At 49.7% G+C, this 25,390-nt stretch overlaps 1 protein-coding gene and 1 long non-coding RNA gene across 3 annotated transcripts in view; both read right to left on the reverse strand.

Moving 5' to 3' along the window:
- Positions 1 to 25,390, reverse strand: part of GNAO1 (guanine nucleotide binding protein (G protein), alpha activating activity polypeptide O) — a 166,821-nt gene that overhangs the window by 46,532 nt on the left and 94,899 nt on the right. The window lies entirely within an intron of this gene.
- LOC105525408 lies at positions 8,490 to 10,772 on the reverse strand. Its single transcript, XR_001003917.1, has 2 exons — positions 10,198 to 10,772; positions 8,490 to 9,686 (listed from the first exon to the last, which is right to left on the reverse strand). It is a non-coding gene; the product is annotated as an uncharacterized LOC105525408 (long non-coding RNA).

Below are 25,390 nucleotides of genomic sequence, written 5' to 3' on the forward strand. Positions count from 1 at the left end.
AAACTACAAGGCCACCAAGTGCCACCTGGGCTCAGGTTCCACTCCCCTCCAAGGCATTTCTTGCTTTCCTTCATCTCTGTCACTCCTCTTACCCTCTTCCATGCCTCTCTCCCCCATCTCCACTCCCAAGCCCCACACCCTGGCCAGGGTAGATAGAGCCAGCCAGTAGTTAGAAAAAAGGAGTTCCTTTCTGCAGGTTGTAAGGCTTAGAAAACGGAAGGTGCACTGGATCTCAGCCCTCTCATGGCCTGCTAGTTGGGAACTTTTCTGTAGGCCACAACCTGCCATGTAACCAAGTTGAAATCAATGAAATGTGAACGTGAAGCATACCACTTCTGGGTCAAGGCTCTTAAGATGTGAGTGTGTCTCCTGTATGCAGATTATGACAAAATCCTAGGGGGTGGTAGTGCCATAAGACGGAAGGTGTTGGTCCATGAGTCACTGTGTGGAGGAGAGCCACCCACCTACCAAGAACACCTGCCCCAGACTAGTAGATGAGCAAGAAATAACCTACTGCATCTGAACCATGAAACATTTTGGGTGTATTTGTTATAGCAGCTAGGGACACTCTTACTAACACATGCTGCCATTGTCCTTCCTCTCCTGGCTTTTGTTCTCTATTTGACATCTGACCTCTGTGTATCCTACATTGTGGATTACTGAGTACGGTCCCTCTTCTAATGCTTTAGTGAGCAGTAGAGTGCCCTCTCAGTAAGGCTGTAAGCTGGTGAAAGAGCACAGATGAGTTTTCTGGAGTCTCAGAGATCTGTGCTGTGCCAATACTCGCCCTAAAAAGGGTAAAAGTCATGCTCCACAGCAGCATCTCTCAAACCTCAGTTACTCACATAATTTTTGTTCACCACTGTATCCACAGAACACTGCAGGCACATAATAGGCACTCAATAAATGATCATTAAATTTTTGCTGTGTTTGTATATGACCTGTACTTTAATTTACTTAATATTTTTCTTTCTTTCCCTTTCTCTTTCCTTTTTTCTTTCTTTCTTTCTCTTTCTTTCTCTCTCTCTCTCTTTCTTTCTTTTTCTTTCTTTTCCTTTCTTCTCTTTTCTTTTTAAAGATGGAGACTTGCTCTGTTATTCAAGCTGCAGTGCAGTGGCAAGATCATAGCTTACTATAACCTTGAACCCCCCAGTCTCAAGCAATCCTCCTGTCTCAGCCTCCTGTGACTACCTAGGACTACGGGAGCCTACAATGTCCTGCTGATTTTTTTTCTTTTTTCTTTTTTTTAGAAATGGGGTCTCACTGTGTTGCCCACGCTGGTCTTCTTGGCCTCAAGTGATCTTCCTGTCTTGGCCTCCCAAAGCACTGGGATTATAGGTATGAGCCACTGCATCTGACCTAATATTTTTCTTCAGACTTTTTCTACTGAAATTTATTTCAAGCAAAAGGAAATTTAGTACCAACAATGTCTGGGAAAGGATGTATTTAATATGCCAGCTTTTATCTTTTTCTAATATCCATGAAAATGAATTCACAAATATAGAGATAAAAATCAACATGTTAATCCATCATGCCAGCTAAAACTGACGTCCTTTCCCCACTCTGGGGAGCACTGCCCCAGCACCCAGCACAGCAGGCACGGCTGCACATTCTTCAGTTCTCAGGGAGCAGAGCGGCATGCACAGGAGCAGAGGGTCCGGGTCTGGCCCCTGGGTGGTGGGACTGGAAGCAGCACACTTCACCTGCCTCTTCTCCTAGCAGAAGGGCCTTGGCTTCTGGTCCTGTGAGGCCTGAGAACAACCCTGATTGGCTGGGAATGTAAAGTGCTTGCAGGCAGCCAGCAGCGATCTGGTCATGCCACTGAGTCCAGGCTTCCAAGCCCACAGACCTCCTGCTCCCTTCTCTGTCCTTGTCCCCACCCTTGGTTCCTTGGTCTTGGTTTCAAGGTGGAATGAGCTCACTGGTGGACTCCCCAAGGAGTGTGTGGCATCCTATGGGAAGGGAAGGGGCATCCACACGTTCCTTGGCTGGGTGGGAGAGCGGACAACATGAATCTGTCCCTACCTCCTCCTACCATCTCTCCCCACCTCTAAAAGCCAACTTGGGGCCTCATGCTTTTTGACAGAAGAAGATCACCTCAAATATCCTGGACACGGTTGCAGGGGGCCCAGAGGCTCTGTTCTGTGAAGGAGCTTTGTTGTCATGGTAACTTCTGGTCTCCTAGTGGCCACTGTCCTCGTAGAAGGGAGCTGAGAAGCAGCAAGAGGGACCCCGCCTTGCCTGCCTGTCCCCACAGCAGCTAGGAGAGCACTTGAGCTTCAGTGAGGCAGGTGGGAAGGGGGCTGTCTCCCGTGCCTGGGAGAGAGCCTGCAGGGAGCCACAGAAACCAAGTCCAGGACTGCTTCCTCCCAAGCCTCTAAAGCCCCATCCAGCCACATGAACTTCAGGGAAACCCCCAGAAGGAAATTCTGTACCGTTCACCCCAAGTTAGACTTGACCTGATGAAAAGGTGGGGGTGGGGGCCTCTGGCCCCTCCATCCTAACCCATCCTCTGAGCCGGCCTCCCCCTCAAACCACTGTCCTCCCACTCCTCCTCCTTTTGTCTTGCTGCCTCCCTCACCAGTCCATCACGCCCACTTCTCCCCTTCTCTGGGCGCCCAGCCTCGTGGGTGCCGGTTCACCTCAGTCCGCTGTGAGCCCTCCTCTGTCTCCACTGTGGTCCCGTTCCGCCACCCAACACTTAGGTGCCAATGTTCCCAAGGGCTCAGTCCTCAAACCCCTTCTTGCTTTCCCGAGTCATCTCCCTGAGCCAGATCCTGCCTGATCTTCCTCTGTGCAGAGGACAACTGGATAGCCCCTACCTAGTCTCTGGGTCACTGGCCTTTCAGACTCCACTCAATGTGTCCCCAGGAGGACTCCCCTCCTGGTCTCCCATCCAAGCCTCCAGCATCACATTCCTTCCTGCCTCATTCTCCAGCTTTCTGCCCTATCAGCACGTCACCACCACGGCTGACTCAATATTTTTAAAAATGTTATTAAATTGGACTCAAAAAAAAAAAAAAAAAAAGCCAGCTTATCCTAGGCCACAATATCCACAAAACCGGAGGTTTGTGTGCTAATTTTTCTAATATACACTAAAATAATAAAACTATTAAAACAAAAGATGTTGGTCTGTATAAACTGCCAGGTCATTTGTGTGCCCCAGGAAAGCCCACACCACTCTTTGGGGACACACAGCCTCTATTCCAATGGCATTTCTGTGCTTCCCATGACACAGGCTGGGGACCCCAAAGTTGGCTCCACTCTTCTCTTCCTCCTTTCCTGTAGCTGGCTGATTCCCAAGGTCATTTACCCTCAGGAAGGTGTGAATCTGTCCCTTCTTCTTACCCTGCAAGGACACCCCTGCCTCCCTGCATGGATGAGGGCAGCAGCTCCAGACTGGCTTCCTAATCTCCCTCTCCTCCACCACTGAGTCTTTCAATGGTGCCACAGTGGAACCCTGCGTGCTCCCCACTGGCCGCCATGGAAGAACCAAGCAAGGTCCCTTGCCCACCAGCTCCTTCGACTCCTCCCATCTGTTAGCTCACACTCATCTCACCATCCTTCCTATGGAGGGGCTGGGGAAAGATCTCTGCTGAGAGAGAGACAGTGGCCAGAGGGAATGGAAGACACATCACGGTGGCTCCACCAGGAAATGTCAAGTGGGAAGCAGTGACTCCAGCAAGGTCACAACACTTGTGGGAAGTGCCAGGGTGTGGCCTCAGAGGATCTGGGCTAGTTATGTGACTCCCTGTGACTCAGTTTCCTCAACTGTAAATGGTGTTCTCCCTGCCATGCTCTCCTCCCAGGGCTCCTGTGAGAACCCAGGGTCTGGGGAATGGGCTCTCTGACTGTGGAGCACTTAAATCGTGGGGTGTGTGCATGTGCCCAGATCCATGTCAGTAGAATGAGTAATAATAATAACTACAAAATCTGCCAAGTGAAGCTGGCTTTGTGAGACAAGCTATGGTGCACAAAAAGGAGAGACATGCAGGAGCCTCTGGGGGCCGATGCTTCATCTCCCAGGCCAGCTGGCCACCATATCTCCCTACCAACATGGAGGCCCATCCACTGCCCTCCAAGCTGAAAGGGACTGGGGCTACCCTTCCCGGGATTCTGGGAAGGAGGGAGCTGGCCTTCTCCGCCTGGTGAATCTTAGAGGCTGGCAGGAAGAAGTCTCCGGAAGGGAGCAGCCACCTCCTGGAGAGGGCACTGGGCGCTTTGCATAAGAACCAGCCCTGTTTCTGTAGCTCCAGGGGGAGACTTGGGTGGGGGCATGCCTGGGACCACCAGGCCAGAGTTCTGCCCAGTGACTGCCCCCAAGATGGGCCGGGGTGGACCAAAGTACACTCTCCAAGGAGAAGTCGCTACCTCAATTAGCTCTCCTCCCAGGAGCGGCTCCACTGATCTCCTCAGAGGCACAGCAGGCTCCCAAGGGCTGCAGCCCCCCGCGGCCCCCAGCCTTTGCCCAGAGTTCCCAGCCACATTGTGCCCGAGGCCCCACGCTGCCCTTTTCACTCCCTTTCCTTGGCCAGCAGTAGGCAGTGCCTTTGAAGTCCTGTTTTCTGGTCCAATTGGAATCTTTGCTCAGAAGCAAAATTAGAGAGGCTGCACAATCAGCTTGCAATTTAAAATGCCACCCAAGCCTCCCCCCACTCCCCCCTTTTTAAAATGTCATCTTAATTAGATGAAGCCTGGCTTCATGTTTTCTGAATTTCAAGGTAGTTTCTCTAGGACATTTCCCGCCTTGTAGTTATTTTGATCTTTACCATAAAGTGGAGGCAGTGACTGGAGGCTGGTCTGTGGGTATGCAGGCACCTTGGCCCTCAGCAGGTTAGCCCTGGAGGCTGAAGAAACACTGATCTCAGGGGTCTTGGGGACGGCTGGTCGTAAGTCCACGCCACTAAATTCAGCACTACCCTTTCTGGGCCTCTCTCCAGCAAGGGGTTCTGCTAGGGGTTGGGAGAAAACCCTGAAGGGGCAGGGTCAGTTTGGCCAGCTCTCCTGTGTCCTGGCCAGTGAACTCACTTCCCTGCCTAAACTCTGCAGATTCCGCCGCAATGATGAACGATGAAGGGGATTTCCGAGAGTGTGGGCCGCTGGAGATTCCAGGTCATTCTAGGACCCTGCATTAACACCACTAACTCACGCGAGGAAGGCTTCTGACTAACCTTCAGTAAGAAAGTCTGCTTGGTGCCCTTTTGTCGTTGACGCCCATCAACACCTGTGAATCATTCCTTTCAACAAAGAGGGAGCAGGGAGCAAGCAGTGGGACTGGGCTCCTCAGCCTGCTGCAGCATTCAAAATCTGCTGATCCACAAGCTCCATCTCAGAGGACAGCAGGGAAGCTCCCTGTTAGGAGCTGAACTGTGTTCCCCCAAAACTCATGGGTTGAAGTTCTAACCCCCAGGACCTCAGAATGTGACCGTATTTAGAGACAGGGTCTTTAAAAAGGTAATTCTGCTAAAATGATTAGATGAGCTCTAATCCAATAGGACTGGCGTCCTTGGAGAGATTGAGACACAGACTCACAGAAAGGGAAGGCCATGTGAAGAAAGGGGGAGAAAACGGCCATCTACAAGCCAAGGAGCAGGGACCTCAGAAGAAACCAACCCTGCCAGCACCCTGATTTCAGACTCCCAGCCTTCAGAACTGTGATTATGCTTTTGTTATGACGGCCCTGGGAAATGAATACAGCCCCCACGGTGGAGCTCCGTCTGGGGTTGGGAGTTAGGGTTCTCTCTCCGTCATTCCAAACACTATCTACAAATCTACGTGGGGTCAAGGTCCTTCCTCCCCTGAGCCTCACCCCCTGCCCTCCACTCATCCCTTTTGAGGCTTTGCACACACACCAGCCTCTTTTCCACTAGAGGGCCTCGGCACTGGCTCCTCCTGGACTTGAGTCTTTGCCAGACTGGCTCCTTCTTATTTTTCCAGTCTCACTTTAACCCCCAAGATAAGGCTTTCTCTGACCACCCCCACCTCCCAACCTAAAGCAAGTTTTTCTCATCCTAACATGATTTTATTTAACAGCACTTAATTGTAATTAGACAGGTTTGTTTCCTTGATGACTGTTTCTCTTCCCAGGGGAATTGTAAGCTCTGTGAGGGCAGGGCCCACATCTGCTTCACTGACTACTGTGTTCAGTTACAAGATGCTGCTCGTGGAATAAATGGACTCCAGGCTATATGTTGAGATGGGCACCAGGTACCATCTCCTTGTCCTGGTAAGGTCTGACGGGGTGAGCTGAAGGTGGGGTCAGGAAACAGGAGAAATGGCCGAGAGCCTGTTCTCAAGGTCTTTGCTCACCTCAACAGGAGACCCAGGAGAGCCAGGCTGTGGGGCATACCAGCCATGAGGGTAGCTGCAGTGTCACAGGGGGAGCAGAATAAAGTGCCAGCTAACCCTACCTGTCCTGGATGCTTCCAGAGCAACTGGAGAAATGAGTGCTGATGCGCTCCAGTGGAGGTGGACAGTGTCCTTCTTTGTCACCCACCTATTCAGCTGAGTATCAACATAACCCCACCTGTGCAGACTGCATGTGGAGGCATGGGCCAGGCCACCAGCTCTCAGCCAGCCAAGGTGGGTGGTCGGTGAAACTCTGACACTGAGTCATGGATGGTACAGGGCTGTCTTCTGGGGTGGAGGCATTTGTTCATTATGTAAATTTCAAACCCTCTAATATTCCTCCTAAGAAGTTATCTGGTTTGGAAGTTGTGAATGAAAACTGAAGAAAAAACATGAACTAGGCAGAAAAGTGAAGTTTGCTTACATTAAAAAAAAAAAAGTTGTAAACTGATGTTTGAGCCTAATTGTGTAATTATGGGCCCTTGTCCTTTCAAGGGCTGTGAGGCACCAGTCTTCTCTTGTTAGGAACAATGGCCATGAAAGTCAGCTTCCAACAATGTTAAAGTGTTATGTTAAGTCCAGCACATCTAATATATCCCTTATCTTGAACAATAAAGAAACAAGTTTCATTAACAGCATCTTCCTGGACCTGCTGAATAAATGATGAACAATATTTCAAGAGCACCAGCTTGAAGAGGGACCTGCAATCTGCCTGCCTGGGATGGCAGGAAGGATTAAAGAGGACACAGGCCCTCAGTACCATGGGCAAAGCCCTGAGAATCAGGAAAAGCAGATGCAGGGGGATCCCTAGAGTCTGGGGCGGCAGGGTCTCTGCTCTCCCCCGTGAGGGTGGCAGTGAGTGTGGCTCCCACCAGCCTCTGTGTTCTGTGTTTACAGGTCTCTCCACTGAACGCTGGGCTCCTATGCCAGGCGCCCTCTTGTATCCAGGATGTACCAACAAGCTGGGCACACAGTAGGTGCTCAGTAAACATTTGCCGAGTGAATGAACTTGGTAGGGCTTGGTAGGGAAAGATCTAAAAAGGAATGAAGTAGCAGGTTAGAAACTTGGGGTGCAAGATAGGTGTTCTGCTGTGGCTTTTCAGTGCCCTTTCCCTTGCCAGTGTCTATAAAATGAGAGCGTCGCACTGGATAGATCAGAGGTGGGAAACTGGCTTCAACTTGAGGGCTGACTGCAACCAACTGGTAGTGGCTGCCTGGGGCAATGGCTATCCCAAGAGAACTCTGAGGGCAGATTCAGTGCCATGACTGAAATACAGTGACTGCCGGGGACAAGAGCTGGGGGTCAATGACAGCAAGCACACAAGACACATCCATGTCACCCTTTAGATGTGATCACCTCTGAGGTCACTGTCAGCCATCATGCTTTGTAATGCTTTGTCAAGCGTGCAAGTCTGCAAACTCTGACAGTCACAAGGGGTTCCTACTGCTCCAGAGGGTGAAGTCGCTGCCCACCCAAGATGCCAACTCATGGTCTGGGACTTCCCAGCCTCTCCCATGTCAGAGTCTATCCACACAGAAAATGCTGGCTTCAGCAGAGCCCGTTGCAGGGAACACAGAGAGATGACTCTTGGGGCAGCTGGTCACCCGTTTTGTGCGGCAAACCTCACTGGTGGGGGTCTTGCTGTGGGAAGGCTGCCCGCCAGCCTCCACACAAGGCTCTCCTGTGACCCCACCCTGAGCTCTGCATCACACCACTTGGTTGCCTGGGTCTCCAAGTGTCCATCTGGAAAACAAGACTGTGATTCCTCTGGGGCAGGAGTGATATCTTCCCCTGGCACACCCCACCCCAGCATTGGACAGGGCACAGAGCTCGGCATACAAAAGGCAGTGGTGAAATCATGGGAAGCAGTCCACAGACAGGCAGAACGAGCAGTCAAAAGCTGCTCAGGACTCCTGCGACCCTTCTCCACCGACCCCACGTCGGCTGAGCATGGAGGTCCCGTTTCAGGCCGGGGAGAGAACCAGAGATGGCTCAGATGAATTCAAGTCCAGGCTGGGGAGGAGACAGCAGGTGCCAGGTGTGTGCTGGTTCCTTGTCACAGCATTTTGTCCTCCCAGAAGAGTTTAAGTGGAATTATTTATAGAGAGAAAAAAAAAGTGTTTTTCTGTGATTCGCTCAATTAATTATAAAGCAGCTGTTTTTAATAATTTGGAACATGTAAGAAAAGGGAAATGTCAGGGCAAGCCATAAATATGAAGTTAAGGCACCAGTTGGGTAAGAAATCAATACATACAGTGATGGTATCAGCAACACAGCAGCAGCTCCTAGCAGCCAGGGGCTGGCGGGCTGGCTGTGTTCAAAGCACCTTCTGAGGAGGGGCAGCCCGGGCGTGACCCCCAGTCATGCAGGGCACTGTTGGCCATGAGAAGGAGTTTGGCTTGTATTCTATGTGTGGTAGGAAGTCAAGGAGAGTTTTAAAGGCAGGGAGCGAAATAATATTGTTTCAAAAGCTCATGCTGGCTGCTGTGTATAGCCAGATGGGGCTGGGGGCTCGGAAGAGTGGCCCCCAGGGAGCACTCCAAGGAGGCCACTGCAGTTGTCAGGTGAGAGATGATGGGGGTTTGGAGAATGTCTGAGCTGGAGGGGCCCATAGAACTGCTGCTGTCTATGCTCCCTCATCATACAAGTTGGGAAACTGAGGCGCAGAGAGGAGGGGCTAGCTTACTGTTCCAGGGTCACTGGTGGCTTAGCTGGTAGATCCTGGGAAGGAGGTAGGGCTGGCTGGGAAGCAAAGGCTAGGGAGGAGGTGTGGGGTCAGGGGGGGGGGTGGTGTCGAAACCCTTCAGGGAGAAGCCAGTGGTTTGAGCTGTCAAGATTCTAGAACCCAGGGAACCTTAGTCTGCTTGGGCTAGTTCTGGGGTCCCTGAGAACTGAACACGGCACACAAGTGGGGAGAGGGTGACAGTGGGGCTGGAAGTAGATTGTGAGCTGCAGATCAGAGAAGACTGTTCACATCAGTGTGAGACTGGACAGAGGTGCTGCTGCTGGATGACCCACAGGCAGGACCCCTGGGAGGGGGCATTCAGAGCCCTAGGATGTTCTGCCCGCACCTCCATATCAAGGGAGTAACGCTGTGAGCAGTCATTTGGGAGCAGGCCTATTAGGGTCTCAGTATTTTCATCTGTAAATTGGGGGTGGTGACAGCGTGCACCTCACAGATGGCTGAATTCTAAATGAGTTAGTGCAGTCAGGTGCTCAGCACACTGAGTGACAACAGTAACAATGCAACATGATGGCAACTATAGCTTATTAATCACCCACATCTGGCACTCTGAGTGAGCCACTCCGTGGGGCAGAATGATTTAGCTGTGTTCCACTGGGAAGAGAAGCACAACAAAACAAGCACAAGTCAGGGTTTTGATGAAGAAGAACTCACCAAAACAAAAGAATGCAATGAAAAAATTAAAAAAACCTAATCTCCCTCCATACACATGCACATATACATAAAAATAATGGAAAAATGCCAAGTTTCTGTGGCAAGTGCTTAGAGGGCGAACAGAGAAAGCCCTTCCTGCAGCCTCTTCATGCCCTGAAGAAATCACTGAGAGCAAGGCAGAGGCAAAAGGGGGTCCGGGTCACAGAGCTGGAAGCAAGAGCTGGGGTTTGAGTCTAGATCTTTCTGACCCCCAGAGTCTGTGCTTCCGGCTCCTCCACACCCCTTCTGTAAGACTTCTCTTTGACCCTCAAAAGCAAATCCAAGTCACGTCCATGTTTTGACTGAGGGATGTCACATGGTCCACTAGTATTCTTGGTGGGGCTTGAAACAAAAAAAAGGTCAAACCCACCCCATCAATTGTATTGTTAGCATAAGCCCAAACTCTGTTTACTTGACTGCCATGGCTATCTGTTGTTTTTATCGTTCACCGGTATCCACTGTCCACATCAGCTTGCCTGTATTCACCCCAGCCACACAGGTTGACTTTGGAGCTCTCAGGGGTCTGAGGAAATGTGGCCTTGCCCTGGACTGGGAGATGGGCCTATGGCCGCTCAGCAGGGAATGGGCTGGTGAGAACGCCCACCTCAGGGGGCTGGCAGTGGCAAGCATCTGACTTCTGGAACTAAAACCTGCTTGCTGGAACTCTGACAAGTTAGTGGGAGACAAATCAAATGGTCTGATTTATAAAATGAGGCTTAAGTAAAACTCCACACATTGGTGGTTCAACTGGCAGTCCTGAAGGAATCTAAGAAAACTCAGGAACCACCCCAGACAGACTTCAGCTCCATCAAGGGCACCAGAGCCAAGTGGGCGCAGGACGCTGATTTTCAGATCGATCTGTGTAAAAGTTTATATTTTTAAAAATATAATTTTTTTTTTGTCAGGGATAGGCCAAATAGGAATTCACCCATTTTAAAGATGAGAAAACTAAGTCTGGAGAGGCCAGTATTTTACCCAGGAAAGCATTTGGAGGTGAGTAACCCCAGATTCAGTCTTGACTCTATCACTTGCTCCCTGCGTGACCTCATAAAACCTTAGCATTCTAATCTGTTTAAACAGTCCCAACTTCTCAGGATGTTATGAGGATTAAAGGAATGAATACAAGCCACTTAAGAGTGCCTGGAGCATGGTGACCAGTCAGCAGAGGTTAACTGTTACTATGTCACACAGTTGGCCATGGTGAGCTGCAGCCAGGGGCCAGCTGGTACCACTCTGACTGAGAGAAGCCACCCATTTATTTAAATTCTCTATACCGCCTGACCACTATCTACAGCCTTTTCTGTTTGTTTCTCTTTTCTGAACTCTAAATTCTATGAGAATTATCCTGCTCAGAGGCCTCAGCTAGCAGCTTACACGCCTGGTACATAGTGGGTCATTAGTGCAAATGTTTTAGGATTATAGGTGGCCCTTTTGAGATGGGACAAAAGCTACAGCCTCTCTCCTTAAGAGAGAGAAGGCATGTAGTCATGCACACACTAAGCCACCCCCAGGAAATATACATCCAGCTACACTTGGACACAGACACAGACACACTCGCATGCACATGTGCACACACGCACACACACACACACACCCCAATCTGCCTTTCATTTCTGAGGTCGCAGCCCCAGAACCCTAGGTTAGGAAGCTGGCCGATTATAAAACACAGGCATCTGAGTGGTTTCTAAGCCACAGCATTTGCTCACATTGTCTGGGTCCATGCTGCCTCCGGACCCCCAGGTCAGACTGTGCTGATTTCTCCCAGTAGAGTAATAAACCAGGCAGAGCGGCTTGTGGAACTATTTCCATCCTGCTGAAGATGCTGCTTCCTCATGATCTGGATTGTGTGGAAGTGGCTACTCTGCTAGCTCCCCATGCAAATTTAATAATGTTCTAAAAGCTCAGTTCCACATAAATATAAATGTGTTTCCAACTCTGAGGTTTCAGTGATCAGGAGGCTTTTAGAAATCATTCAGAGAATTATTTAACAGACAGTCAACAGCTAATTGGAAAAAATGATTCAGAGACAAAAAAAGAAGGAAGGAAGAGCTAAGAGAGACCAGGGAAGAAAGGAAGGTGGGGGCTGCCGCGGGCTGGGTGGGACTGGGGCAGGGGCGAGGAAGCACAGTGAAGCCTTGGCAGTCACAGCCCTGCCAGTCACATGCAGCCTCATGCCAGGCCCTTTCTGAAAAGGCTTTTATTTGAGAGAGTTAGACGCAGCAGATTGGAGGAAGCAGGCCCCAGGGCCCTATCTCCCCAGAGTGGGATCTGCCTCTGTTTATGTTTCAGAAAGGAGTGAGAAAGGCCTTCTTTCTCCAGAGTTGGACAGCCCCAGGAAGGCTAGCTAACCCAGCACTGAAGGTTTCATCTGGAGAGTGAAGGTAGGAATGTGTATCTGGACAGCAGCCCCAAGTCGTGCCTTTGGAGTTAGGCAAGGCTGGGTCTTGGTGCTGGCTCTGCCATCTATCAGCTGTGTGACTGTAGGCAAGTTACTCAACCTTTCTGAGCCTCGGTTTCCTGATCTGTAAAATGAGGTTAATCATTTTACCTGCTCATATGGATGAGGCAACCTTTCCCAAACTTCAGACCTTTCTGTCTTGTTTTCACAATTTCTGTCCAATCCACGATACCCCATCCTTATATTCATATGTTTCATTTAATTGACTCATTTTTAAAAAAAGTTAAACCCCTACTTTGGCCCCATTCTAATATCTGGGCAGTTATGAGCTGGATGGGCTATGTTTTGGATTCTTATTAAAATAAGCATATTACTATTAAAATGAAGACTGTCAGAGTAACACAGAACTGACAGAGTCTCTCAGAGCTTGGCATATATGCCCCACGTATGGGGGCAGTTGTTACTGCCCTTGTCATCATCACTGTCACTGATCAGTACATGCAAGCTGGAAGGGACGTGACAATGGAGTCTCTGCATGCACCTGGTTTGAGAGCCCTTAACCCACATCTGGGGCTCGCATCCTCTTCCTGCCAAAGCCTGGGCTCCAGCCAGGGTTCCTCTTCACCTGTTTCCTTACCATCTTTCACAGGCTGCTTCATATCTGCACATGCAGAAGATCATCCTACACAAAGATAACTATTTTATTTTATTTTTTGAGACTGGGTCTTGCCCTGTTGCCCAGGCTGGAGTACAGTGGCGTGAACATGGCTACAGTAGCCTCTACCTCCTGGGCTCAAGTGATCCTCCCACCTCAGTCTCCCAAGTAGCTGGGACCACAGGCATGTACCACCATGGCTGGATACTTTTTTATTTTTATTTTGTAGAGACAGGGTCTTGCTATGTTTCCCAGGCTGGTCTCAAACTCCTGGGCTCAAGTGATCCGCCCACCTTTGCCTTCCAGAGTGCTGGGATTATGGGCGTGAGCCAGCACTCCCACCTGATAACTATTTTTTTAATCGCCTAGTTCTACATAAAGAAGAGAATACACACTCCCTGACCCAGCCCAGCTGCACACATTTTTCCATCTTCACAACTCCCTCCTCCCCAGAAATTTGACAAAACCTGAATTTCTAAGAAGGGGAAAAAGTACTCCATCCAGCAATGCCTGGTTATTTTTCAATTCTGCCTAGCTGACTAACCCAGAATTTCCTAATTACAGCTCCACCAGGAAGCTGTAACAGTTTCATTTAAAAAAGAAAAGAACAGAAATTCAAACTTAACAAAAATTCCCACCTTTTAAACACACACACACACACACACACACACACACACACACACACACCCCAGTTAGACAAAACAGGCGCGCAGTGTCCATGGCATCCACTGGGTGGTGACTGCGCATAGGAAACAGGCTTGGGTTTGGATTCAGAAATCCCAGGTCTGAGTCCAAAATCTGTACTCCCCAGCTGTGTGATGCTGGGCAAGGTGGTTGGCCTCTCTGAGCCTTGGCTTCCTTGTCTGCAACTGAGGGTCAAGGTGGTGCCAGCTCATGAGCTTGCTATGTGGATGAGGGTACAGGGCAGGGCATGACTGCTTGGTGAGCTCTGGTACATCACACCAGATATGAATGTTAAGAGATATGAATGTTTCTGGTGCAAGAGGTCACATTTGGATCTGGCCTCAAGCAAGCTGGGAGGCAGGTGGAGTTTATCTGACCCCACCTTAGGTACAGGGAATCCCGTGTCCTACTCCCAAATGGCAGTTTTCTCAGTTAGCTGATGGCTAATCCCTACTGGTAGATGCTTCTCCTTTCAGGTGTATTAGTACTTTAACCAGGATTCTTAGAGACCTAAAAACCTTTAACACCCAAAGGGCTCTAACTGGGAGATTTTAGGCATGAGGGAGATGCTTTGAAGTGGGACCCCACCATCACTCCTGAATAATGTGTACCTTGTAGGAAGAGTTGTGGGATGGCTACAGCTTCCAGAGAACTGGGATTCCCTCATTTTATTGCTAGGGAAAAAACTTGGGTCTCTAGAACCAACTCAGATTCTGACCGGGAGCTCCAACTGGGTCCCATCACGGGCTCTGTTTGGTTTCCCATAAAGTATCTGAAAAAGCAAGTGCTTTGGCTAGAGACAAAGGGTCGCTTTTCAGTCTCCACCTGTGCTGGGCTGTAGCTGGAGCCCAGCAGGCTGTCACTGGTTGAAGGCCAGTTCTGCAGGTTCTAGGGTGAGGGTGACCAGCTGGGCAGAGGCACCCTGAATAGCCTTGATCCTCAGCCTCAGCATCTGTGTGTCCCCCTGGGTAGGTCCTAGAGGTAGTTAGAGCCCAGACACGCCGCTGAAGATCCTCCAGCAGGCTCAGCGACCCCCTCTGCATGCCTGTTCATGTAGGCATCCTTGAATGCAGCCTTGTTGAGGGCCACTATAACTCAACTCCACATGGGAAACAAGTGCTTCTGCCTTCAAAGCTGAAGGACTTTGTTTAGCTGAGCTCAATGCCAGCCCGTTGCTCTGGCAACCGGTCTTCGGGGGATTTACATCTCATGCATCACAACAGAGGAATAGCCATTCAGCAAGAGGAGTAGAAAACCCACAACACAACACCAGTGCGCCTGCCCCCACCCCAAGAGCGCTGCCACAAAACAGGAACAGAATCAGCAACAACAGAAATCTCCCACAAGCCCATTCGGCTTTGGCTGGCAATCAGCCAAACACAAATTCAAACTTAATCAAACTTTCCTGTCTCCCTTGTAAAGCTCAGGAAATCAGTAATTGGCTTTATAATTAAATTTTCTGATCACGTATCAAAGGAATGGGTCCTGCCAAAGGCCAAGGAATGGCCTGTCTCCAGTAAGGACAGCCAAAGGTGCCTAATAGAGGCTCTGGAAAGTACGGGAGGAGAATTAACTGCTGGTTGGCTAAGAATAGAGCCTGTTATTTATAACCAAGGAAGACACCAGTGACAGCCGAGCCTTGCTTGTGGTCTCCCCCAAACACCCACCCAGGAGCGCCAGGTTTCTGATTTAGAAAGGAAGCCTTTGACAACAGTGTCGGTGGCAAGCAGGGTGGAAGATTGGGAGGCAGAGGCAGGAAGACCACCTTGGTGAGGAGCACCGTATGAACACCGGGGAGAGGGAAGGCTGCCTCGCCAGGGCAGTGGCCTGGGCAGAGAGAGGAAGGGCTGATTCAACAACCATTCTGCAACAGGAAGTGAGACATGGAGGGGCAGGAGGAGTCCAGGGTCTCTGCTTGGATAACTGGGAGAAAGGTGGTGCTTTCGATATAAAGATGGAAGGGAGAAGAAGCCTGCTTTGTGCGGAGTGGCTTCACATGGGCTGGGCCTGGGCTGCTAACGTGCCTTAGCAACAGGAGTGCTAACAGGTACAGCCCAGCCTTTGTGTGCACTTGATAGGTGCTAGGCCCCTGAGATCATCATCTCATTTAATCTTCCCAGCAGCACAAGGAGGTAGGTGACTTATTATCCTCATATTACACACCAGAAAAGCAATGCTCAGGAGAACCAGGAGAAGTACCTGCCCATCTGTGAGCCACGGAGCTGGGACTTGGATCCAGGACTGTCTGACCCCAGAGTCCACAAGTTCAACCTCTGATGCCATTACCACTTCTTTATCTGCAGATGAAGACCTCTCACAGTCAAATAGAAATAACTAGCAAAGGGCTCCCAATGCTGGAAAGGGAGGTATAGACTAGACGTGGAAGCTGGAGGGTGGATGGATCAACATTCATTAAACAATCTATTTAAAAATGCTAATTGTAAAGGCAAGTCACAGACGGGGAGAAAATATGAACAGTTCATATATCTGACAAGGAACTTGTATCGGGGATATTAAAAAAATCTTAAAACTCATTAATAAGAAGACAACCCAATAAAAGGGAAGAATAAGAGATCTGAACAGTTACTTTACAAGAGAAGATACACGAATGGCCCAAAAGTATGTTAAAAGGTGCCAAATATTATTAGTCACCACGGAAAGGCAGATTAAAACCACAGTGAAATACCACTGTGCACAAACTTGAGCAGTTAATTAAAAGGACTGGCAATCCAAATGTCAGCGAGTGTGCAGGACAACAGGAACTCTTACATGTTGCTGGTAGAATTTTCAAGAGTAGCACCACTTGGGGAAGTAGTTTGGAAATTTCTTATGCGGTTAACATACCCTCCCAACGTGACCCAGCAATTCTATTCCTGGGTAGTTACCGCAAGAAAGGAAAACATATGTCCACACAAAAACTTGTACATCAGTGTTCTGGCAGCATTATTCATAAGAGTCCTGGAATGGAAACAAGTCAAATGTCCATCACCAGATGACAGACAAACAAATGATGGTTTACACTTGGGGTAGGTTGGAAGCTTGGTCGTAAAGAAGTGTGACGAGAGAGGCAGCAGCAAGAATCCAGAGACAGGCAGAGGATCTGAGAGGGGCATTGCATGCAGACACCTAGCTCACATCCAGTCCTTTTTTTTTTTTTTTTTTTTTTTAACAAAAGGCTTCTGATGTGGTTGGAGCAAAGAGAGCAGCCTCCACATTCTGCGAGACTTATCCTGCACAAAGAGTTATGCTGGTCCCCCATTCCACCTATGGGAAGCTTGAAGCCCAGAGAGCGACGGGGCCTGCCTGCAGTGTCCTCCTAAGTTAGTGCCAGAGCCAAGATTGCAAGTGAACTCCCCTCGCAGAGCCTGGCCTAGGTAGGAGTCAGGCACACTGGGGGTCAGCGCATGGCTCTGCTGCCTGTTGGGCAAGCAACTTAACCTTTCTTAGCTCATCTATAAAGTATAGTAATAACCCTGTCACAATACTGTCAGCACAGTTAAGTGATATGATTTGATGTTTCCTAACAACATTAGGACCTATCGCCTACTAAGCATGAAATATGTGCTAGGTACTGCTGTTAATCACTTGGCACACCAAGCTTCCTATACCCTGCGTTCATGTGGGAACATACTACAGAGGAGGAAAGGTGCAGAGAGGTCACACACTAGCAAGTCTGGCAAGTGGGTCGGGCATCTGAGCCTTTTCACCCCATGCAACGTTCCCAAACCGTCATTCATTCATTGCTTCTCCCCACCCAATATCAGGATAGCTCTGAAATTAGCCTCATTTTCGGTCATAGATATGAAATTATGGGTTTGATACGTTAGTGATCTTTTTTCAAGTACATATTACAACCGATATGCAACTATAAAAGTAGGAATAAAAAGTTTATCCACGTACCATTTAATCTCATATTCCACCAAAGTATGTGTGCCATGCCAGGGAAACACTGACATCACACGGGAGAAGCTGCTGGCACACTGTCTGCACACAGAACGTGGGACTTGTGTACCAGAGATGTCATGCATTTTCATATCAGAAGGGCAGTCCATTTTTAGAGCTGGGACAGGAGACAGGGTGAGAAGCCACCACCACAGCCACCAAGAAATGAATTTTCTGGTGTGCTCTGTCATGTCATAGAGAAGCAAAGCTGTTTAACTGCTCAGCTGGGCCCAAGTAAGGAGAAAGCAGCCAACAGAGCCAAAAAAAATGGACCTGTCACCCCAGCAGAGGTGCTCCTTCCAGTTGGCAGCAGTTGGGCTAAAATTCGCACCTGAACGCTATGCTAGAGACTGGCTCCCTACTGACAAAAGTATTTCATTTCCTCTTCCTGAGGTCACAGTTAGGCATTTCACAGACTTCCCCGCAGTTAGGTGTGACCAGGGTCCAAGTTCTGGCCCGGCCCCAAAAACTTCCCTTGTGACCTTCACCAGTCCATTGGCCTGATACCAGGAGTCCAGCAGAAGACCCTCAGCTGAGGCTGAACCACTGACCACAGGGGAGTTGGCTCGGGCCTACATGGGGACAGGGCAACCCCTGTTCCACCACTTCCACATTAGACTGGTGGGAGCAAGGAACTAACGTTCACTGTGTTGAGGCCTTGAGATTTCGGGGCTGCTGGTTACAGCAGGTGGAGCTGGGCATTTTCCAGAGTGTCAAGAAACTTCTGTTGCTACCATACTAGGGCTTATACCAACGGAGGTATTAATACTTTCTCCAGTATTTTTAAATACTGGGTCCTTTTCAGAGTCGGCAATTGTCAAACAGGACAGCAGAGGTGAACGTGCAGCTCATAAGCCATGAACATGCTGTGTAATAAGACAGTGAACAGCTCCATTTTAAATTCTAAATTTGGCCAGGCATAGTGGCTCATGCCTGTAATCCCAGCACTTTGGGAGGTTGAGGTGGGTGGATCACTTGAGCTCATGAGTTCAAGACCAGCCTGGGCAACATGATGTAATCCTATCTCTACAAAAAATACAAAAATTAGCTGGGTACGGTGATATGTGCCTGTAGTCCCAGCTACTTAGAAGACTGAGGTGGGAGGATGGTTTGAGCCTGGGGGGCAGAGGTTGCAGGGAGCCAAGATCATGCCATTGTATTCCAGCTTGGGTGATAAAGCTAGACCTTGTCTTAAAAAAAAAAAATCCATATTTAAATTCTGGCTCCATTTTCTCCACAGGGTAGAAAAATACCAGTATCTTTTGAGATTGTTCTGGGGATACAGTGGGATATATCTGTGCCTGCAAGCATCCAGCCTGTGGCCACAGGGGGATACTCAGTGAATGGTGGGCTCCTCCTGCTGCTGGCACAACTCAGCACACAGCCTCAGAAGTCCCCAAACTCAGGGATGACTGCAGCCTGGGTGCAGTTCAGATTGTCTGCTGGGCAAGAGCCTGCTGGGGAACGTTGGTGGGGAATGTGGAGCAATGTGGAGCAAGAAAGAGCCAGTTCCTTAAGCTCCAAAAGAGTGCAAGTCCCGAAGTCAGGGCAGGCAATGGTGCTATGGTCAGAATATCTGTGTCCATCCACAATTCACATGCTCAAAACCTAATCCCCAAGACAATGATATTAAGAGGTGGGGCCTTTGGGAGGCGATTAGATCATAAGAGTGTTGCCATCTTGAATGAGATCAGTGCCCTTATAAATGGGCTTGAGGGAGCCTTTTGTCCCTTCTGCCACGTGAGGATGCAGTGACAGGGCACCATCTATGGAGCAGAGAAGAAACCCTTACCAGACAGCAAATCTGCTGGTTTCTTGATGTTGGACTTCTCATCCTCCAGAAATGTGGGCAATTCATTTCTGTTGTTTCTAAATTATCTATTCTAAGGTATTTTGTTGCAGTAGCATAAAATAACAGAGACAGATGAGTAGGTCTGGAGGAGTGAGGGGCTCTGGCAAGGGGGCAGAGGCAAGAGAAGAATGAGGTGAGACTTCAAAGGGCACCGTCACAAAATTGGAAAGATAATGCACAGAGGGCGAGAAAATATTTGCAAATCGCATATCTAATAAAGGGCTCGTATCCGGAATAAAAGACTCTTACAACTTAACCATAAGACAAATAACCCAATTTAAAGATGGGACAATTCTGAATAGACATTTCTCTGAAGAAAATACACAAATGGCCGAAAGCACATGAAAAGATGCTTAATATCATTAATCACTGGGGAAATGCAAATGAAAACCACAATGAGGTACCACTACGCCCACGAGGATGGCTATAATAAAAACGATGAACAATAACACGTATTGGTGAGAACGGGGAGACACTGGAACCCCCATATGTGGAAGATCGGAACGTAAGACGGTGCAGCCACTTTGGAAAACAGTTTGACAGTTCCTCAGAAAGTCAAACATGGAACTATCTTATGAACCATCAGTTCCGCCCCTAGTTATGTACCCAAGAGAAATGAAAACATGAGTCTGTACAAAACTTGTACATGAATGTTCATAGCAGCATGATTCATAGTAGCCGAAAGGTGGAAACAACCTGAATGTCCATCAAATGATGAATGGATGAATGAAATTTGGTTTAGCCATGCAATGAAATGTGATTCAGCTACAACACGGAAAAAACCTTGACAACATTATGCCAAGTGAAAGCAGCAAGATACAAAAGAGTACATAGTGTATGATTCCATTTATATAAAATGTCCAGAATAGACAAATCCATAGAGACAGAGAGCAGATCAGTGGTTGTCAGGGGCTGCAGGCAGCGGAGTGGGGAGGGAATGCTAATGGGTTTAGGGTTTCTCTTGGGGGTGCTTGCCTCTGTGCCCTGCCTGGAGAGGGGCCAGGTTCCAGGAGTGGATGCACAGAGCCAGCTTTCAGGAGGCACCCCCTCTCACATGCCTCACGTGTGTGACCCCTACTCTTTGCTTCCTGCACAGTGCTTGGGCAGGTGTGGTTTCAATTCAGCAGGTGAGAAAACCGAAGCCTGCGAGAGGGCCTATGAACAAGTGGGTTCTAGAACTCAGGCTCCAAACTCATTCTGGGTCTCCAGGATCTGATTTTAACTAACTGCTCTGATTTTATAAGGGGCAATACAGAAAGCAATGGGCCAGGTACTCAAACATCTGGGATCAAGAACAGCTCTACCACGGATTAGCTGCAGACTTTAGTAGAACACCCACCAATTCTGAGCCAGGCACCATGCTGGGTACTGGAGATTGACTCCAACTGAAGTCATATAGGCCCTGCCCCTGTCCCTTACAGCCTTGTTGGGTCAGGGGGCACAGACATTGATCAAATACTCAGGTGAGCACATACACCAGGGGTCTGAGAGGCAGGACAAGAGGCCCAGCCTATTTGGGGAGTCAGGAAAGGCTTCCAAGGGAGGGGAGGTGATGGTGGAACCCAGGCCTGGGGGAGGGGAGCAGTGGTGGAGAAGTCCTCCATGGAGGAGATAACTCACTCAGAAGCCCTGAGGCCAGGAGGTTGCGGCATTTAAAGAGTCAGCAGCAGAGCTTGTGGCAGAAGCTGCAGGAGATAAGGCTGGCTTTATCCTGAGAGCAAAGATGCCACTGAGCGCTTTTAAGCAGGGGATTAGATATGCATTTTTAAAAGCTCACTTCGGCTGTTGTGTGGAGCACAGATTATGGGGTGAGAGGCAGGAGAAGCAGTGGGAAGCTGGAGAGGCTGGTGCAATGTTTGGGGGACTGGGACAGGGACATTCCCCACTGCTCTGGGTTCCAGGTACCCCAGTAGTACCATGGGACACTTGCCTATGTGGTCTGGGTTTGGGGAGTGGGCCAATCAATAAAATGTGTGCAAAATGTTTGTAACAGTGCTGTCAGCTAGCTGCCCAAAGACCTCCCTGGCCTCTGTACCCCCTCCACAAGCCTGCACCGTATGCTCTGCCATCTCATCCTCATCTAGCAAGCTGCTACTGAAATCCATCCTTCCTCTCCCCACCACACTGGGAGCCTTCTGGACTGATCAGACTAAAACTGACAGCTCTGCACGGGGCCGCTCGTCTCCTGCGTCCCTGAGACATGGTTATCCTTGACACAGATGCTGTGGTGCTAACACTTGACAGTGTTTTTCTGCCTGATTTAGTGGCTTCACCCCGATGGTTCCATGGCCCATGTGTGCCAGTCCACACTGGTGTCCCCACCAGGTGGGGACCATGCCCATTTCTACAGTCCCCGACCTGGGCTATAGTCCTGTCTTAGAGTGACAACCCTAAACCACTCTCATTGATGGATGTCAAAAAAGACGTTCCAGCCCCAAACTTGAGTGTTTCATGCTCAGTGACAGGCTGATCTGCCCCGCAGTGCACTGGATACTGTGGGGCAAGTGGCCTGCACTGGGGGCTCGCCAAGGGCTGCCCCTCCTGCTAGGCTGCTTTTGCTGCTAACAGCCTGGAGGCTGTGGGAACATCAACTCCCTCCTTAAGAGAAAGTCAACCTCCAATTGAACACAGGCGCCCTAACTTTGAAACTCTGTGTTTTTTTTTTCCCTTCCCCCTCCCTGCCACTCTTTTTTGGATACAAAGGAAGAACCTTGTGCTTGGCAATCACCTAAACTTAGCAATTAAGTTCTGCCAGGGGAATTTATAGAACTAAAAAGGAGGTGGAGTGGGGGAGGGGTGATCTTAGATCTCGTTCCTCGGATCTAATGGATGAAAAAATGGAGACCATGTAGGGTAAGGGATGGGCCTGAGGTCGCCCTGCCAGGCGGGGCAGGGCCTGGGGGCTGGTCTTTCTGTGAGGGGTCAGTGTTCTAAGTGAAGGCCTGGTATGCTTCCGGTTCATGACAAAGACCCTACCCCCCCTCCACCCCTGCTGCTGAGTTCCAGCAGACCCCAGGCTGCCTGAGCTCCTGACTGTCCAGAGGCCAGAAAGTCACACAGAGGGAAGACTGGCCCTCATGCCGGCCACTCTTGCTATCAGAGCTGGGTGGCTTATGACACAGGGCTATGAAGGCTGCATTTTCCCACCTTCCCTGACTTTTCCCCAGGAGGAAGTAGCCTCCTTTTAGAGGCCAGGCCTGATTCTCCTCTCCCTATATAGCTTGGGAACTTCTACAGCCAGGAGCCCAAGTATGTGCTCTGGTCTTACTTCCTGGCATGCCCCATATGGGGACACGTGGGAGTGGTCTTTTCACCCTCCTCTCCTGGTGGCTGGTGAGACCCCACGAGCCAGCGAAGGTAGTAAAATCAGCCTCGACTGGAGCAGATGAGGCCTCCATTGCTCAGAGGCACCTTGGGTCCGACTGCCAGCAGGACATGACCATGGCGTGGCCAGTCAGCTGCAGGCACAGCCGATGCCAGAGTCACTCTGATGGCTGGCTGAGTCTGCCCTTTTCCTGGTTTCTCAGTACTCACTGGCTATCAGCTATGTGCTTGGCTCAGTGCCTGGTCCAAGGTGGTGGCTCCCAGCAATCTTCCTGGTAGGAAAGTCAAGGTGGATAATGTGGGCATGCATCCTTGTTGGGTGGGTTAAAAGCAGCGGTCCCCAACCTTTTTGGAACCAGGGACCAGTTTTGTGGAAGACAATTTTTCCACGGACTGGGAATGGGGGATGGTTTGGGGATGACTCAAGCCCATTACATTTATTGTGCACTTTATTTCTATTATTATTACATTGTAATATATAATGAAATAATTACACAACTCACCATGATGTAGAATCAGTGGGAGCCCTGAGCTTGTTTTCCTGCAATTAGACAGTCCCATCTGGGGGTGATGGGAGACAGTGACAGATCATCAGGCATTAGATTCTCATAAAGACCGCACAACCTATAACCCTCGCATGTAGTTCACAACAGGGTTCACGCTCCTATGAGAATCTAATGCTTGCTGATCTGACAGGAGGCAGAGCTCAGGCAGTAATGTGAGCAATGGGGAGTGGCTGTAAATGCAGATGAAGGTTCGCTCACTGGCCCACTGCTCACCTCCCACTGTGTGGCCTAGTTCCTAATAGGCCACGGAGCAGTACTGGTCTGTGGCCCAGGGGTTGTGGACCCCTGGGTTAAAAGCACACACTCTGGAACTGGATTGCTTGGGTTTGAGCTCAGCTGCACCACTTATGAGTGGTGTGACCTTGGGCTAGTCCCCTCCCTGAACTTCATTTTCTCACGTATAGAATGAGAATAATAATAGAACCTACATATCAATCAGGGTCCTGGTAAGAAACATGGTGCCCTCCAAGGTGCAAGAGAAGAGGATCAAATGGGTTGACATGAGGAATGTGCTGGCCATGGTGCAGGCACACAGAGGTGCCAGTGCTGCCCTTTCCTGTCACTCCTGGAGGGAAGTGGAGTGCAAGTGAGGGTGAAAGTCTTAGAGTGACAACCTGAACCACTCTAATTGATGGATGGCAAAAAAGAGGTCCCAGCCGCAAACCTGGGTGCTTCATTCTCAGTGACAGGCTGATCTGCTCCCCAGCAGGCTGGATGCTGTGGGGCAAATCTGGCAGCAGGAGAAGCAGAAGACAGCAGCCCTGCCCTCCGACTGTTTGGGGGGCCAGATGCCGATGGGTGCATGGGATAGGAACCCTGGAGCAGGGAAGCCAGACCTGGAGCAGTTTCTGGAAACTGGGAGGGTGGCTCTTGCTTTCAGTGGGGACAGGCAAGAGGCACATAGGTGGGAAAATCCCTGGCCTAGAACACAGGAAGCCTGGTTCTCTTCCCAGCTCTGCTGTCACCTGGCAGGATGATCTCAGCCCAGTCCCACACTATGCCTCAGTGTCCCCTCTGTGAGAGGAACGACCTGAGAGCAACAAGTTCAGGACAGTGGTTATATAACTTAATAGAATTACTCAAAACAAACAAACAAACAAAAAAATGCTTGGGAAGCCCTGGGTGGGATGTGTGTCGACAGACATGCCTACTGTAGGACTCTACTGAGTGCCTTCGACACTGTAATGCTGTGGTTTCCCGAGAGGACATATGGTCTGTGTTCCCAGATTTACTCACAGAGACCTCTGGCTACCATATCCTGGGCTAGAAGAGCATCAGTGATTCTTCTAGCACAAAATTGCATGTTCACAGCAAAGTGCTTACCTAGAAAGCGGTCTGTGGCTGTTAAGCTCTCTCAGGGCTGCTACGGACAACAAGGGATGGGGACACACAATAAAGGGACGCATTGGGCAGTCAGCGAAGCCTCCCTGGGGAGGTGGGGTAGTGCCGGGCACTGCAAAGGCTCCTTGGGAGGCTGTGCAGCCCCGGTGCAGTCCACCAGGAGCTGCCTAGCAAGACAGGGATTCCTGTCGTATGAAGAGAAGCTCGCCCCTCCTGGCCGGGGCAGACGGGGCTAAGATTTTGATGTTCTGGGTCAGGGATAACCACTGGGCCATGGATAAAAAGTAAATCTGATATGTCATAACCAGGTCTAGTGAGGGGACTTCCAATCATCCCTGTGGAACACTGCTTGGCACCAGCTCTTCCCTCAACTCAGACAGCTCTTGGCCTACACTGTGGAGACTTCCTACAATCCCGCCACCCTTCTGCAAAAGACAGCCCTCCATTTCTCCTACTCCCTTTGCTGCTGGCTAGAAGGGATGGCTGGAGTGGCATCATAGACCTGCAATGGACACAGAGACCCCATGTGTGACACAGCAACATGGCAGAGGGCTCAACCCTGTGTCACTTCTGGGCTGCTCAGGCAATGCATTTCTATCTTAGTCACGTCACTGTTATTTTGGGGGGTCTTTGTCACAGTAGATGAGCCTGTATCCTGACTGATATACACTAGTATTATTGTCATTTTACAGATAAAGAAACTGAGGTTTAGGATCATTAAGGAACCGGCCTGAGGTCACAAAGCTAAAAAACGGGGAGCCTGACGCCAAAGCCTGTGCTCTTTCCTGCGTCACACAGAGCTTCACGTCAAAAATGTGCACTGTGGTTCTCCGTGAGAAGACA

Source organism: Colobus angolensis, unplaced genomic scaffold, assembly GCF_000951035.1.
Source record: "Colobus angolensis palliatus isolate OR3802 unplaced genomic scaffold, Cang.pa_1.0 Scaffold531, whole genome shotgun sequence".
NCBI classification, from domain to species: Eukaryota; Metazoa; Chordata; class Mammalia; order Primates; family Cercopithecidae; genus Colobus; species Colobus angolensis.